The sequence below is a fragment of the Elephantulus edwardii genome, unplaced genomic scaffold, assembly GCF_000299155.1.
Source record: "Elephantulus edwardii isolate Elephantulus edwardi_28Jun2011 unplaced genomic scaffold, EleEdw1.0 scaffold00046, whole genome shotgun sequence".
NCBI lineage: Eukaryota > Metazoa > Chordata > Mammalia > Macroscelidea > Macroscelididae > Elephantulus > Elephantulus edwardii.
In genome coordinates, this window is record NW_006399796.1 from 19,643,232 (window position 1) to 19,654,082 (window position 10,851).

The window sequence follows — 10,851 nt, forward strand, 5'->3', positions numbered from 1 at the left end:
ACAGATTCATCCTGGAGAGGGTTAAACCAGGCTGCTCCTTGGAGGCAAGGATTCTGGGGCTTCGTCTGACATACTTTGGACATGTTGTAAGGAGGGAGCGGTCCTTGGAGAGGGACATCATGCTTGAGAGGGTGGAGGGACGACACAAGAGGGGCCCACCCTCTATGAGGTGGATTGATTCAGTGACTGGGGTAATCAGGATGGGTGTGTCAGAGGCTGTGAGACTGGCATAGGATAGAGCACGGTTTAGGGCTGTTGTACATAGGGTCGCTATGAGTTGCAAGCGACTGGATGGCACATAACAACAACAACATCCCAAAGAAAGGTGACCCAACAGAGTGTGGAAACTATAGAAAAATATCATTGATTTCACATGCAAGCAAGATTCTACAGAAGATTATCCAAAAACGACTGGAACAGCACATCAGCAGAGAACTGCAAGAAGTCCAGGCTGGATTTAGAAGGAGTCGTGGTACTAGGGATATTGTAGCTGATGTTAGATGGATCTTGGCTGAAAGCAGGGAATACCAGAGGAATGTCTATCTGTGTTTCATTGATTATGCGAAGGCATTTGACTGTGTGTATCATAACAAACTGTGGCTGACTCTGAGAAGAATGGGAATCCCAGAACACTTGATCATGCTGATGTGAAACCTTTACTTGAACCAAGAGGCAGTCATCAGAACAGAACAAGGAAACACTGCATGGTTCAAAATTGGGAAGGGTGTACGCCAGGGATGTGTCCTATCTCCACACCTTTTCAACTTGTATGCAGAACAGATTATCCGGGAGGCGGGGCTCTGTAAAGAGAAATGTGGCATCAAGATTGGTGGAAGATCTATTAACAATCTGTGTTATGCAGATGATACAACCCTGCTTGCTGAAACTGAGGAGGACCTCAAGCACTTACTGCAGAGGGTCAAGGACTGCAGCCTTCAGTACGGACTGAGGCTCAATGTCAAGAAGACAAAGATTCTCACCACTAGACAAATTGGTAGCATCAGGATGGATGGTGAAGAGATTGAGATTGTTCACAGCTTTAGTTTGCTTGAGTCCAAATTCAACATTCTTGGCACCAGCAGCCAGGAAATTAAAAGACGTCTTGTGATGGGAAAGTCTGCTATTAGGGACCTCTCCAATGAAGAGCAATGGTGTCTCTCTGGAGACTAAGGTGCATCTGATACAGGCCATGGTCTTCGCAATCACTTGTTATGCATCAGAGAGTTGGACAATGACCAAGGAGGATAGAAGGAGAATTGATGCCTTTGAACTGTGGTGCTGGAGAAGAGTATTGAGGGTACCATGGACTGCTAGGAAAACAGATTCATCCTGGAAAGGGTTAAACTGGGTGGCTCCTTGGAGACAAGGATTCTGAGGCTCTAACATACTTTGGCCATGTTGCAAGGAGAGACCGGTCCTTGGAGAGGGACATCATGCTTGGCAGGGTGGAGGGACAGGACAGGAGGGGAAGACCCTCTATGAGGTGGATTGATTCAGTGACGGGTAATTGGGATGGGTGTATCGGAAACGGTGCGAGAAGAAGCTGGAGATTCTGCGACTAAATCCAATGATAATGGAAGGAATGGAAGCTCTAACCTCTTCTTCTGCAGCAACTAATTTTGATATTTTCTCCTCTTGAGAGAAATGTGGTAAGAGGATTATGTTGGCACTGGAGGCAAAGCTGGGCCCTGCAATAGAAAAGGGACCCTGTTGTTGTTGTTGTTATTGTTGTTAGTTGATATGGGGCCAATTCTGACTCCTGACAACCCATGAGGTTAGAGTAGAATGTATCCATAAAGTTTTCAATGGCTGTGAACTTTAGGAAACAAATTATCAGACTCTGCCTTTTGAGCACCCTTTTGGGGGTTAGAACCATCACCCTTTGGCTAGTAGTTGAGCACGTGACCATTTCGGCTCCCCTTCTTTCTATATCCATTTTTTTCTCTCCACTTAAATACGAAAATGTGTTTGTTGTTATCTGCCACTGCGTCAACTCGAGCTTTAAAAAATACAGTTGTTTTCTCACGATCCGTCCTGTTCTAAAGGTCAAATCTCAGCAAGTCTAGATTTCTATTTTCACATGCAGAGAAACCCAACTGTGCTTTTTAGAGGAAAGAGAATGGGAATTTTTGGTCCTTTCCAAGTATCACTTAGTCAAGGCTCTGGCTCAGCTAAAGGTGGGTAGTTTCAGAAAGCTGGCACGTCTTTCTGCTGAAGCAGTTATTTTGCTTTGTGTTTATGAACCTGGTGACTCGTGTTTGAGCAGCTTCCCAGGTTGTGCTGACTGCTGGGAAATTCCCAGGGAACTGAGATCCTCTCTTCTTTAAGAATTGGATGAGGCATTTGCACGAGCTTTCTGTCGCCACCTTGGTCACAGCTCCACTTCATGTCCAACACCTCGTCTTTCTCTCTTCTTCAAGTATGTGCGATCTCAAAGTATTTTATTTGTTCTCATCCCTTTAAACTTACTAGAGAGGTAAAATACGAAGATTACACAGTATATGGAGATATAATTAGATGTGTGCTTACAAAAGGGAGCTCTTGGTGGCCTGGTGCATAAGGAGTTGTGCTACCAATCCAAAAATGGGCAGTGAGACTCTACCAGCTGCTATGACAGAGAAAGACAATCCCCTCCTGTGCCACTTAACAGTCTCCAAAAACCCACGGGAGGTTTTATGATTGATTCTAATTTGACAACAATTAATTGAGTTTGAGATGCTTCTTAGAATATATATTACATAAAAAACAAATATAAGACTCTTTTAGAAGAAAATATTTTTAAAGAAGGACATTTATTTTATTTTTAGCATATAATATTCTCTGACTAGTTTTCCTTGGCCAGAAGAAAAGAGATTCAAAACTATCATATTTTTACTTATATTATTCTTATTGTCTGGCAAAGAGAAGGTAGCAGTTCTTTATAAGTTGATAAATATTGGTAGTTATTCCCAGCTGTTAAGTAAATATTAAGATGTCTCATACTTGCAAGAAGCTGCACTGCAATCCTGAAGGCATGCGTTTCAACACCACCAGATGCTCTGCAGGAGAAAGATGGGCAGTCTCCTCCTGTGCGATTAACTGCCTCTGAAAACCTGCCAGAGGGCCTGCTATGGGTCAGGTCCGACTCAACAGTAAAAACAACAACATACTAAGTTAGATTCAAGGTTGGTGAAATACAGTTTAGAGAATTACTAAAATAACAAAACTATTCCTAGTCTGCAGTGATAAATTATTAGAAAATTATCAACATCAATGAAACAGCAGCTACATTTCAGTCTAAAATCACATCATTTTTTAATAGTTCTTAATCCTTTTTATTGTTATTACTTTTAATGAAAATTTACAGAGACTTTGGATTTCCATTCATTCATTGTTGCACTTTACTCCCTGCCCACCCGCCCCTCCCCAGTACACTCTTCTCTTTGAAAAGTAAAAGAAAAATTCTTTCATTGTTGTGCAATCCCTCCCCCCAGGTCCACCTCACTATGCAGCCTTCGCTCTGGACTCCTGTCATGACAATAATACCTAATCACATATCCCTTTCAAATGGTTTTCTCTCTCATCTGTATCAAGGCAGTATACATTATTTATCCCCTCTTTCTCAGTCTTGTGCCAACCCCAATGCCAGTCCTGTTTTACAACAGAAAACACATCATTTTTAAAAACAAAATCATTCAGAACCCATGGTTAACAGCCGGTCTTCACTATTCCTGCTTCTAGTTGGTTTTGTTTCTTTTTAAATATAATTATCATAAAGTTTCACATTAAATCCTAAACTTAGTAAAAGGAAATTTTTATTTGATTATTTATCTTCAGCAGATACATTTTAAAAAAATATTTAAACAATTTTCAGAAAGCTTCCCAGGGAATGGCCACAGATGACAGTGTCTCATGCAGCCCCCTACCTGCTGCTGTCTAACCTGAGCCTTTCCTCTTGGTCCTAATTTGATTGTGTCAGCAGACAGAAACACAGCGGGTACAACTTTATCTTTTTAATACTTTCATATGCTTCTACCTCCCCAATCTCATTCCATCTCAATGAAATAAGTACTTTTTCACTCTTATACAATTTTATATTTTGTAAGGGAACAGTTTGGGATATAGAGAATTAAAAAAGACTTAAGATTAAAAAAAAACAACTGGAGTGTTTTCGGCTAAGTTACAAAGAGAAAGAGGGAGAGGGAGAGGGAGGGAGGAAGGGAGAAACAAAGAAAGACATTTCTCACGTACTTGTGCAATGTGACGAGTTGCAGTCAAATCAGAACCAACCCATTCATGATTGTCCAGTGGGTTTTCAGATGCCTTTGGATTGGCAATGCAACTCAAGGATGCCAAGTCCCAAGTCTGTGGGTCAGACATCAAGCTAGTGTTTTCTTCTGACTCGTGTAGCTGTAGGGATTCATGAACCCAAGATTGGCAGGTCAGATGGCTGACTGTTATCTTCAAGGACTGTTGTCTGTTGTTGTTATGTATCATCAAGTTGCCTGTGAACCATAGCGACCCATTGTACAGCAGCTCTGAATCCTGCCCTGTCCTGAGCCTGTGTTGTTGCCTCCAACACACCTACTCCCATTGCCCTAGTTACTGTATCAATTCACCTCATCTGGGGTCTTCCTTTTCTGTGCTGTCCCTCCACTCTTCCAAGCATGATGTTTTTCTTCAAGGACCCTTCTCTCCTGGCCATGTGCCTGCCCATAGTATGTGAGATAGAGCGTCTGAATCCTAGCCTCCAAAGAGAAACTTGGTTTCACCCTCTCTAAGACAGATCAATTTGTTTTCTTGGTGAACCATGGTGTGTTCAAGACTCTTCTTCAGCACCACAATTCAAAGGCATCAATTGTTCTGTCATTCTTAGTTATTCCAAATTTGGAAAATAACTCTTGTCCAAGCCCAAAGAAATAGAGAACAGATAGTGTAAATGCATTTTACTGCTGGGAAGACAAATGCAAGATCCAGATCAAGCAAAAAGTGAAGAGAGCTTTGTCAGAGGTCCATGTATATTCAATGCATATCCTATCCTGACAAGACCTTTTCAGCTAACTGGCTGACCATTGTAGATGTCATCATGAAAGTCATTGCATTATATAAAGTTTCACCTAGGAATAACTACATCATAAAAAGAATTATAAGCAGCCAAATTGAACCATAAGAATAGGAATTTCAGAACACTTGATTGTGGTCATGTGTAACCTATATTTGGACCAGGAAGCAGTCTTCAGAACAGAGCAAGGAACATTGATTGTATGAAACACAATGTCAATGAAAGACAGTGTGAAACACAATGTATGCAAACTTTGTAAGTAAACCAATATAAAAGAAAAATTTATTTTTTTAAAAAATGAAATATTAAAAATAGATGCAAAAATTTGCCTAATATCCCCCTCCTCCTCCAAATATACAAATAAACAAAACCCCCCTAAGGTGGTGTCAGGGATGCAACCTGCCTCCCTACATTTTCGTATGCAGAACAGTTCATTCAGAAGGTTGGACTTTATGAGGAGAAATGTAGCATTAGGATTGGAGGAAGACTCATCAACAACCTGAATTACACAGATGACACAACCTTGATTGCTAAAATTGAGGAACACCTGAAGTGTTTGTTGTAGAAAGTCAAGGACTATGGTCTTTAATAAGGATTGAAGCTCAACATCAAGAAGACAAAGATTCTCGGCTCTGGGCCAATTGGGAAGAACAAGATTACTGGAGAAGAGATTCAAGTTGTTAACAATTTCATTTTGCTTGGGTCCACAATCAATACTCTTGGCACCAGCAGTCAGAAAATCAAAAGACAAATTACCATTAGGAAAATTCGCTGCCAGGGACTTCTCCAAAATACTAAAGAGCAATGAGGTCATTCTAGACACAAAGATGTACCTGATTCAGGCCGTGGTTTTCACACAATTACTTGCTATGCATCAGAGAGCTGGTCAATGACTAAGGATGACAAAAGAAGAATTGATGTCTCTGAGTTGTGGTTCTGGGAAAGAGTATTGAATGTACCATGGATCACCAAGAGAACAAACAGGTCTGTCTTGGAAAGGGTGAAACCAAGTTTCTCCTTGGAGGCTAGGATTTTGAAGCTCTGGCTCACATACTTTGGGGATGTGGTAGGAGGGACAAGTCCTTTGAAGGGTGGAGGGACAGCCCAGTAGAGGAAGACCCTGGATTAGGTGGATTGACACAGTGACTTGGGCAATGAGTGTAGTTGTTTCAGAGTCAGTGAGACTGGCTCAGGACAGGGCAGGTTTCACAGCTATTTGCACACAGAGTCACTGTGAGTCACAGGCAACTTGATGGCACAGAACAACAACATTAACCATTGCGTGGAGAGAGAACCTAGATCTCTGAAACCTGTACTGAGGTTTTCTTCCACTTTCCTTTTCTTGACACTTTAATGAGGGTTTGGTGTCTTACAGTGTTGATCAAAACACTGCAGCCATATAGATAGACAAACAGATAAACTCACCCAATTCCAGAGAGTTAATTCTAACCCATGGAGAGCCTCCATCAAGTTTCCAAAATCGTACATCCTTATTGGAGAAAATTATCCATCCCTCACTTGTGCAGCAACTAGTAGATTTGCACTCTCCATCAGCATCTCCTACACATCCAGGCTCTGACCCTCGGAGAAGGTGTGGTCTGCTTGGTTCCATTGTGAGACTCATTGTGTCTTATACATTATAGATGGAAACACTGCCTTGTCCTGCAACATCCTTTCAATTGTTACTATGTTGGATTCCATTGTTACAGCCATATCAATCCCTCCAGCTCTAATCCAGGAGGATCTAAGTAAGGAATGAATTATTTAAATTAAGCTTTGGTGGTCTAGTGGTAAGAAGCTGCACTGCAAACCTGAAGCCACGGAGTTTAAATTGATTAGCTGCTCTGTGGAAGAAAGATGGGAAATCTTCTCCTGTGTGATTAACTGCCCCTAACAACCTACTGGAGGGTCAGCTGTGGGGTTCTGACTTGACAGGTATGCAACAACAACAAACAACAAACAAACAAACAAAGCTGTCCTCAGAATACCTGTTATTAAGGTAGAGGGAGAGCGCTTTTGTCCATTTGTTTTCTCATAGTGTCTCTGAAATTGACAAATAAGCATTAAACCTAATGATCAAGATTATTCATCGATGAATCATTCTTTTTTAGTTAATAATGCTCACAGGAAGCCATCTCAAGAATAGGTTTGAGGCATTGAGAACTAATGATCTAAGAGTAGATATGCTGTGGGATGACATTGACAGTATCATCCTTGAGGAAAGCAAAAGATCATTACAAGAACAGAAGTGAAAGAAAAGACCAAAAGACATCACAAGAGAATCTGAGAATTGCACTATAATTTCAAGGGGCCATAACAAAGTAAAGGATTGCAGAAGTATAAGAAATGAGCAGAAAATTTCAAATGGAAGCTTGAGAAAACAAAGTATTACAATTATATGGGCAAAGAGCTAGAGTTATAAAACAATAACAGGGGGAAAAACCCACCAAAAAATTCAGCATTCCTCAAGCTAAAAGAACTGAAAAATAAATTCAAGCCTTGAGCTGCAATACTGAAGGTAGCCATAGGCAAAATCCTAAACGATTCAGAAAGCATCAAAAGAAGGTGGAAGAAATACACTGATTCACTATACCAAAAAGAATTAGCTAACATGGAACTATTTCAGGAAGTAGCTTATGATCTAGAACCAATGGTGATAAAGGAAGAAGTCCAAGCTACACTGAGAGATTTGACAAAAAACAATTCCCCAGGAACTGACAGAATATCAATTGTTATGTTTCGACAAACAGATGCAGCCCTAGATGTGTTCACCAGGCTGTGCCAGGAAATTTAGAAATCAGCTATCTGAGAGGAGATCTGTATTTGTTCCCATTACCCAAAAAAAGGTGATCTGACAAAGGTAGAAACTATCAAAGAATAAATATCATTAATATCACAAACAAGAAAAGCTTTGCTGAAGGTTATTTAAAAAAAAAAAACAAACTAGAGCACTACATTGAGAAAGAACTGTCAGAGATTCAGCCTGGATTTAGAAGAGCCTATGGCACCAGCGATACCACTGTGATGTCAGATAGATCTTCAGAAGTTTGTCTATTTGTGCTTTATTGACTATACAAAGGCATTTGACTCTGTGAGTCATAACAGATTACGGTTAATGTTGATAAGATGAGATTCCCACAATACTTAGTTGTGCTCATGTAAAACCTAGACCAAGAAGCTGTTGTGTGAACAAAGCTAGGGAACATTGCATGTTTTAAAATCAAGAAAGGTGCTCATCAGGGCTGTATACATTCTCTATACTTGGTCAATCTCTGTGAGAGCAAATTATTTGAGAAGCTGGACTTTATGAGAAAGAATGTAGCACCAGGATTGGAGGAAGACTCATCAACAACCTGTATTATGCATATAATACAGTCTTGCTTGTTGAGAGTGAGGACTTGAAACACTCTCTGAAGATCAAAGACTACAACTCTCAGTTGGATTACACCTTAATGTTAAGAAAACTAAAATCCTCACCACTGGGCCAATAGGTAACATCACGATAATTGTCAATTATTTCATCTTACTTGTATCCACAACAACCTTGGTACCAGCATCCACGAAATTAAAAGATGGGAACGTTTAAAACATTGGGAACGTTTGCTATCAGAGTAAAGATGTTATTTTTAAAGAATGTGCCTGATTCAGGCCATAGTATTTTCAACTACTTTCTATGCATCTGAAAGTTAGGCAGTGTATAAATATTACAGAAGAAGAATTGATGTCCTTGAGTTGTGGTGTTGAAGAAGAGTATTGAATATCTCCTGGACTGCTAAGAGAACAAACAATTATATCTTTGAGAGGATGCAGCCAATATGTTCCTTAGAGTGAAGGGTGGCAAAACTTTGCCTCACATATTTTGAGATGTTATTAGGAGGGATTAGACCTTGCAAAAGGAAAAGCAGAGGTTCAGTGAAGGCGGGGAAGAGTCTCAATAAGATGGATTGACACAGTGATTGTAACCATAGGCTGTAACAAGTATGGCAGAAATGATGTGGCTGGCTCAGGACAGAGCTTGTTCATAGGGTCACCGAGTCATAGTTGATTCGAGGGCACCTAACAACACAACAATAACATCAGATATTTCCAGAGAACAAATGTGTGACTTCTTTAATGTTGCTCGGACAACTACTAAATCAGTCCTAAACTCCAAATTCTTCTAAAGTCTGGTCACAAGCCTCCTCCAAAGTGAATGACATCAAATCTGCTCTGAGAACGCATGATCAGAAAAATCTTCAGGGCCACTTCCACATCAGAGATCTACTGAGATGAATTCCTCTAACACCCACTCACCAGTCCTGCCAGACAAGAACATTTACTCCTGGACTTCTCCCCGCCTTGTAAACTCTGCTGTATAAAACACCCCTTTCTTTATGAAACAATTAATTAATCTTTTTTTTTTTTAAGTGAACTGGAGGAGGGGAAACAGAAGGGAAAGGAAGAAAATGTGCAACCATGAACTAATGAAAATCCAACATTTCTATCAACTTTCGTTAGAATCACAAGTAAAATAAAAAAAAAAAATTATTACAAAAAACCGTACAAAACCACAAACCACCACAAAGCAAAACACACCTTTCTTAATCTACATGAACTGAACAATCTCTAAATTTCATTTTGTTAACCCTGCTAAAAGAAGGCACACAAAGGAAAGACCATTTTTAAGTTTCCTCGTCTGTAAACAAGGGGCTTTGGCAGCACTGTGGTTAAGCAGTCAACTACTGACCAAAAGATTGGTGGTTCAAATCCACCGGCCTTTCTCCAGGAGGAAGTTGTGGTAGTCTGCTCCTGTAAAACGTCCACAGCCTTAGAAACCCAATGAAGCAGGTGCGCTCAGTCCTCCAGGGTCCCTGTTGTCAGGTGCCAGGCGCTCCCCCACTAGCAGTGACCCCGTGTGTGACAGAGCAAACCCGGTGGGATCCTGTGTGGCCTCAGCAGTGATTAAGCCAAAGCTTCAATCACTGTGTCAACCCATCTCCTTGAATGTCATGCCCCTCCTTTGCTGGCGTCTACTTTCCTAGGCGTGATTTCTTTTTCCAGCGACCCCCGCCCCTGCAGACGTGCCCTACGTGTGTGAGAAGTTTCCCAGTGCTGCTTCTAAGGAGCCCTCTGGCAGCTCCTCTCAGGAGAGGGAATTCAGGTCTCGGAGCCTCACTTGCTGCCACCAGATGGCAGGATTGCACCAAGCTGCAAAACGTCAGCCTTGCACATTTTGGCGATGACGCTTGTAAAATAACTGTGGAGTCCTGATAAATCTAAGAACTTCTCGAAGAGCTGGACTGATTATCTGCGCTGATTAAGCCCTGGAGAGGTGAGCGGCGGGCCGTCCGCGACGCGCGAGTGTGCATCAGCTCGGAAAGTGACAGTAATTGGGGTCCCATACTGGGCCCTCTTCAGACGGAGGAAGTTTAAGCAGCTCACGCAGGACTCATGAACCACTTCTTCTGCAGTGTCTTTACCCAAATGACGGTTCTCCTTGTTAAAAAATGCAGAATCCCGAGACCGTGGATTCAGAATCTCAGACCGAGGGGCCTAGAATCTTCATATTTAACAAGCTCCCTGGACGATTCTTTAAGTTGGAGAAAAGCTCTTGAAAAGTGCCAACTTCTAAGTAAACTCTTTCAAAAGCCAAGGTTCCACCAAGGAGGCCCACAAGAGTCTTAAGCACGAAGCTGAATTTTAAGGATTATATTTGGGGGTAGGAGGTGGGGTTTGGGGAGTTGCGGGGGGTGGGAGGATTGTGTACCAATGAGGGAGTTTTTCTTTTTCTTTTTTTTTGGGGGGGGGAGTTTTTCTTTTGCTTTTCAAGG